The sequence below is a fragment of the Pinus tabuliformis genome, chromosome 1_2 (assembly GCF_031772625.1).
Source record: "Pinus tabuliformis cultivar Carrire ecotype Pingquan chromosome 1_2, CPIR1, whole genome shotgun sequence".
Taxonomy (NCBI): Eukaryota; Viridiplantae; Streptophyta; class Pinopsida; order Pinales; family Pinaceae; genus Pinus; species Pinus tabuliformis.
In genome coordinates, this window is record NC_142298.1 from 994,402,839 (window position 1) to 994,410,112 (window position 7,274).

Sequence of the window (7,274 nt, forward strand, 5' to 3'; positions counted from 1 at the left end):
AACGTGAATTTGTCTTTATTACCTGTGTCAAGTGCCTTTTCAAGGGTTTAAGCTTTTTGGTGGTGATACCTGTAGCCTTTAGTGGGCGAATTTTTGTATTCTTTGGCCTTTCCCTAGTGTTATTTCCCGTATATAACTTCTTAATCTGTTATGGTGATTCCAATGACAACTGAACGTTGTCCTTTTGTGGTCTCTTTTGAGCCATAATAGACAGCACAAAAATCAAGAGGCATAAAGAAAATGGATGGATGCACTTGATCAAGCAGAAACATTCAAGCTTGAACTCTTTTTATAACCAAATAAATGGCTTCGATGAGTCCAAATAATTAACACTAGTGTGAGGCCTACCAAAAATCAGCTAAACAATTCAAAATTCACTGTTGAACTAAACTATGGTGTGGATGACTATAAAAATTCAAATAGACAGTTAAGAATTCATTGTTAAACTAAAGTCTGAAAGAGAGAACCTCACTTTGAAGGCAAGAGTAAGCAAAATCCAACAAAATTGAATCCGCATTCTACTAACTTGTAACTGGTAACTGTTAAAAACTTCACTAAGAAATTAAGTGCTTCATTGATATCGCTATGTATGTATCGTTTCTTTCTTTACAATGTCTACAAGTATGTTTATTTTGAAAATGGAAGAATGCCTATCCCTGAAATCTTGAACCACAGCTGATTTATCCGAATCCAAACCCTTAAAAACAAAGATATTTTGTGTCGGGGTAAGAAGATGCCAACCCTGTGCAGTGCATTCATTCCACACACAGTTGCACTAACACACAAAAATAGAAACTAAGAAAAGAAAGAATAACTGTATTGATATCAAACTCCTGGACTAGAAGATAAACGCGGAAAACTCAACCTATTAGATGAAATGATAACTTCTTGTCATTATCAAGGATAATGTTTCATGTGGAAGAAAACCATGCTCCATGGCTGATTCATTACAATTTATAACGACTTGGATACACAAAATGCTGCTACAATATTAACGGAAATAACCTAAAGACTTTAGACATTATGTGAAAGCCAGAGCTAATCAACTATTCAACAAAGATAGTGCAATTTTGGTAATATAGCCGTTATTGGAAATTATGTCTCTACATTGCTCTCTATTTAAGCCTTTGCCATGGTCTGCCTCTTCATCTGGTCCTGATGATGAACCACCATTTCTCTCATGTAATTTCTACCGAAAGACTTTGTTTAATACTCAAATGCATAAACTATTTGGCTACAAAGAAATGTTTGATTATCACAAACCTCTCTTCCCAACTGATTTAATCATACAATCTCTAAACTACAAAAAGTGATAATTATACAGAAATTTGCAGTCGCCAATGTGAAAAGCCCACCCTCTTTGGTTAAAACTAAATTCAGAGAACCTTGCCCGTCTCAACACCAAATGAAGTCCACCTTTATATTTGCTAAAGTGTGCTGCTTTAATAAACTACTCTGGACAAAACAGCATAAACATAGGGTGTGTAGAATACTGCAAATTAATGAACATTATACGTCAAAACATTTGACTTCCAAACTTTCTAATCAAAACATATCCCTGACCCTTGCATCTGCCCTGCCATGCCCTCCTCTTTTTCGTCCATTCCCTACTTTTCATGGAAGTCCATACAAATAAATCTGTTGCCTTTCAAGCATTCAAATTTAATGTAAATATTCTGGATCTTATTCATTGGTTCATTTGCACTCTCAGAGATATCATTTGTTTTCAATGACCAAATATTCCCAAACCCTTAACTTGTATATACATCACCATACTCACTTAAAAAACAACAAAGTAAAAGAAAAACCGCATTCAAGTGCCAGGGAAAAACCTTTGATCAAACAGTTTAAGGGATCTCATCAAGCAAATCCCATAACTTACCTTGTCTTATAGGATCTGACATCCCAGACAGTAAATTTGTTCGTTAGATCTCCGCCACAATGTAACACGGGGAAACACCAGCAGCTGGGGTTTGTTTAAGCTTTTCTTTGGTACCATATATATGCAAAAATAAAATAAATAAAGAATACTGGATCCCTGGCATGAAACAAAACCCGTCTACCTGTTGCCTCCGTTTTTGTCGCTGTGTCTATGCGAGCGCATTTCTGCACAAATTATCGGCGGGCACGCGCACCACGATAAGGCTTCGATGTACGTGCAAGCAAAGGGGATTTCCATAGGATTCGGCCTACACCCAGATGGGCTTGACAGCACGATTATACCCGTGTTTTGTGATCTTTTAGCTTCCTTCGCCGCCTTTTTAATGGCATCGTCTTCATGGAAATGGCAGATCATATAACACGGTATAATCGCGCTCTCAAGTTCATAGATAAATTGATTATCTGCAGAGCACTATTTGGGAAAGCTTTAATGACAATATACAAAAAATTCACAGTCGAGGAGAGGACGATGAAGTAAAGGTAGGCATCTGATATAAATGCAAATTGTATGGGGAGGATGTAGGGCCATGCCCTCACGAGCTTAAAAGGGGGTTTAAATTTGCCCTAACAAATTAGTTGTTAATTACGTGAAGGCATATAAGGTTAGATCCATAAACCCCTTTCCCAAGGGAACAGTACTGCAATAAATATTAGATTCATGCACTATAGGGAAAAAAGGAGACTGTTGAACAATTGAGTGAATGGAACAACAAGAAAGTGTGTTGAAGGGTTGAGTTATAAGAAAAGAGTGAAAATAGATACTTGAGTTTTTTGAAATTGTTTCAAATAATGAAAAGTTTGTTTGTTTTTGTGTTTTTTTGAGATTTAGTGAGAAAGTTTTTGAATGGACGCAATTGTAAATATTAGATATAATTTAGTTGGGGTGTATTTTAGGGTACTAAATATATTTTTATTACAAACAATAATTTTATTTATCTAAAAAATTTAATTGTGGAAAAAATGTATTTCTTGATTTTAGTGATGGAAAAATGTAAAAGTAGAAAACTTAGAATGTTTAACTTTCTTTTAAAAAAAATGTTGATATAACGGCTAAGTATAGAATCAAAGAAGTTGGCTTTGACATTTAACTTTAGCAAGCAATACATTGTGGTGTCATTAGTGTGGATGGGTACCTTGCTCAACGGTTTTGTACTAGCTTAACTAGAATTTCTCATTGGTTTTATGTCTTTCGATTTCATATACCTAATTAACTAATATTCACATTTTGCTTCCCTTAAAGTTGTAGTGCTTTTGTTGACAATATTTGGTAGTGCATGGCCATGGTTATATTCCTCTTTGAGTTCTCTACATTTGGAAACACAAACACTCTATGGAGATGTGAAAATAGTTGATGTGAAAACAACTTGGGAGGGTTGACTGGTTAAAAACATATGTTTCATTCTTGAGGTCACATGTTCAAATCCAAAAAGGGTAGGGTATGTACATCTTTGTAAAATAAGTAGTCAAATTCCTAGGTGGAGTGGGTCCCTTCTGCCACAAACATGGGGGACTCATAGATCAATTTGGTGTTTGGATAGGTCATGACCTTAAAATTAGATTATTATTATTATTGTAAATGAGTAAACAATAGTGAGTAGGTTGGACTTGTAGGTTGATAATAGCGAAAGGAATATAGGGAAGTCTTTGTCTCACAAAAGAAGTGTTTTGAGAAGGTTTCATGGCATATAATGGCACTTTTAAATATTGCAAAGGGTAAATCCAAGCTTGAAGGTTTGTATAGAGTTTAAGGTGTTAATTATCTTGGTCATTTACTTCAATTGTCCTAATTAGTGAACACAATTCATTATTATGTCGTAAGGAGACAAATTATAGGTAAAACCATCATAAAACTCCCACACCACAAATCTAAGCATGGGGTAATACTATATTTTTGTCATGAAATTTTGTTGTATCAAAATGCAAAACTAAAAATCACAACATAGAATTATAACTTAGTCTCTCCTCCTATTAGCGAGAATTGATCCCATTAGTAAAAGGTGATTTAGAGAATGTCTTAAGTCATCAACCCTATTGTAAATGAAATTGTATTTGGATTGAACACGATAGTTGAATATTCATACTCAACTAATATGGTCTTCTTGAACTTCATTCAACACTTGAGCTTCACCAAGTTTAAATTAAAATTAAAAGACATTGACATTGAGAGCTAATTGTGTTGACTTGTCATGAATTTGCTTCTCTCTTTATATATATATATATATATATATATATATAGATATAGATATATTACATTTTCCATTAAAAACTTAATAGTAACGTTTATTTTTTAACATCATTATATTTTCACAATTTGGCATATTTTACTTGTTTTAAAAATATACTAATTAATTATGTTGATAAGAATTTGTAATGATGAAGTGGTTTGATTGTTACCCTGCTTCGAAGAAAACCATATCATGATTCATGGATGTTGAGTTCCCCACTATTGAGAATATTAAATATCCTAAGATTCATAGCCTATTTGAACTCTTAGGAGTTCTAAGAAGTAGCCTCCTCCATAATCTTGTCAGCACGTGTTTGTCATGTTGTTCATTACAACATTGCCTTACTATCTATGTTTGCAGAACTTAACAATCATCCCACTACTACAATGTTTAATGAGTAAAGGGAGAATTGTGGCTAGATGTTATTCATTCAAGTAGTGATCGATACCTATTAATGTTCACCAGTTGGAAGTTGTAATTAAATTTGAACTATTATTTACTAATAAATAATAGTATGGTCTTAAATACCTAAAAACTTTGAATTTTTTTCCAAATTTAGGTTTGAGGTTTAATATTTACTTGTTCTTGTTCTTCTTATTTTTTTTTGGTTTAGTTTGAATGATTAATTCTAATTATGCCAATCGTGCATATATATTATTGAGTTAACTATTCTATACCAACTTGATATTTTACTCACAAATTATAAATGTGACCATACATCATCTTTTTCCCTGAATAGAAGCTTCATTTCTATCCTTTTTTTCCTATATCTTTTTACTTTTATTCAATCAAATTACAAGTTCAGCATTGTTAGAGTATCTATCATTAAGTGCTTTTACACGTCATCATAAAGACATAAGAACTAGATCCCTTTCTTAGTATGACCAATTTGATTTATGTATCATCATTCTTGATTTAGATAGACTTCCATGAGAAAGAGTAAATGAGGGGATTTGGCTATTTAAATGTTGTATTACCAATGATTTTAGAGTTCATCACTGAGATGTGGTAGTAACAACAACTTCTCCTCTACACTTTAGCATTGGAGTAGATGTATTTTTTGAAGGTGTAAGTGTTGGGTCTTGAGAGATATTTACTAGATCTATTCAATAGTCTTCAATTTGTGTCTTTCCATTAGCAAAATTCATTATACCTTTGCTTTTAGAGTTACAGATAATTTTTCTCTCAAGGAGGAGCCCACAACATCACCACAATCAAAACAATTTGTTCATCATAAAAATATATATTAGTTGTCCAACAATAATGTAATTTCAATTTCTATGCAAAACATATGTCTATATAACATTGAAAATACGTACAAAAAATTATGAAATATGTAAAACATTCATGATCTCCTCTAGCGTTATTAACAAGAAAATAATTACATATATCACAATAAGTTTAGATCTTTAACATGTTTCTTATAATGTGAAGGATGATTCCATATAGATTATTATTTTATTCATTCACAAGGATAATAATTTTATGGATATAAAGAATATATTTAGTTTTAACTCTAAAGTTACATTGTCAAGATAAAGGTTGAATGTATTTGAGACAAATGTTGGAGAGTAAGAAGTTAGACATACTTGATTAAGGTTTACATCTTATATATCATATTTAATACTTTGATTAAGTTTCATTTTGACAAGTTATTTAGACAATTCGAAATACTTACCATAAGAATTATACTTATTATATGAAAAGGTCATTTTCTACACATATATTACAAACCAAAACTCATTCCAAATTCTTAAGACTTGACCTCTTTAAATTAATTAAGCTATAATCTAATAATAAATTAATAAGATTTTAGTCCTATTAAATTATTGATAAAAAGTATAATTACTTTTAAAATTACTCTAAACAAAAAAACTATAATATAATAATTATTTTTATTTATTTATTTATCTTTGAAAAATTACGACTCAAATAGACACACATTAACAAAATCATTTACAAATATACAATAAAATATAAATATTTACAATAAACCTAAACATTATTTAATTATAAAATAAAAAATAATGAATGTTTAATCAACATTATTTAATTATAAGATAAGATAAAAAATAATGAATGTTTAATATTTTATTAAATAAACTATTAGAAATTTGATTATAAAGAAAGTAAATATATAAAAATACAATACTATGAAAAAATTTGACCATTTAACCTATAATATTCTTAAACTCCAAATTTTAAAATATAGAGATCATAGAAGAAAAAGGCCATGCTCAAATTTCATAGTTAGTTTGAAAAATGGTATATTATATAAGATAGAAGAAAAATAAATACAAGAGACAAGTTGTTAGTAATTCATACTTGTGTAAATTAAGTCTTTGCATTTTGACTAAGGGAATCCATTGAGGTGTGATGTTTTTTTCTAAAATGAGCTAATATAAATAAGGTGGGTTTTTTTGTTGTTCAACACAGTGGAGTCTAGGTAAATATGAATATCAAAAATATTAATTCATACTTGTGTAAATTAAGTCTTTGCATTTTGACTAAGGGAATCCATTGAGGTGTGATGTTTTTTTCTAAAATGAGCTAATATAAATAAGGTGGGTCTTTTTGTTGTTCAACACAGTGGAGTCTAGGTAAATATGAATATCAAAAATATGAATATGAGCTCATCGAAGGGAAATTGCAAAATGAGATTTAGTTTTGGATGATTAAATAGGTATTTCATGATTGCTACACACAATTAATATTGTTTTGTTAAGAGATTATTTAGTTCAAAATGGGGAAATTGTAAAATGAGATTCAGTTTTGGATGATTAAATAGGTATTTCATGATTGTTACACACAATTAATATTGTTTTGTTAAGAGATTATTTAATTCAAAATTTAAACATTTTTATTATTTGTATTGTTAGAATATTATTTAATTCAATAATTATAGCAATTAACATGGGTTTTATATGAGTTTTACCCTCCAAATTGAATATTAAATGTTTAAAACTTTCTAATATTTCAATTAAATGAATGGACTAACTTTGTCAAGTAGAGACATTCAACCCTGGCCTTTCTTTAAAACTAAATAATTGAGTTGGATAACTCCAATCAATCAACTAAACAATTATGAATTGACTGTTGAATTAGAGT

The 7,274-nt window shown here is 30.5% G+C and overlaps 1 long non-coding RNA gene across 1 annotated transcript; it reads right to left on the bottom strand.

Moving 5' to 3' along the window:
• Positions 1-868: 868 nt before the first annotated feature.
• Positions 869-2,606, bottom strand: LOC149209402 (uncharacterized). Its single transcript, XR_016252217.1, has 2 exons — positions 2,064-2,606; positions 869-1,155 (listed from the first exon to the last, which is right to left on the bottom strand). It is a non-coding gene; the product is annotated as an uncharacterized LOC149209402 (long non-coding RNA).
• Positions 2,607-7,274: the final 4,668 nt, after the last annotated feature.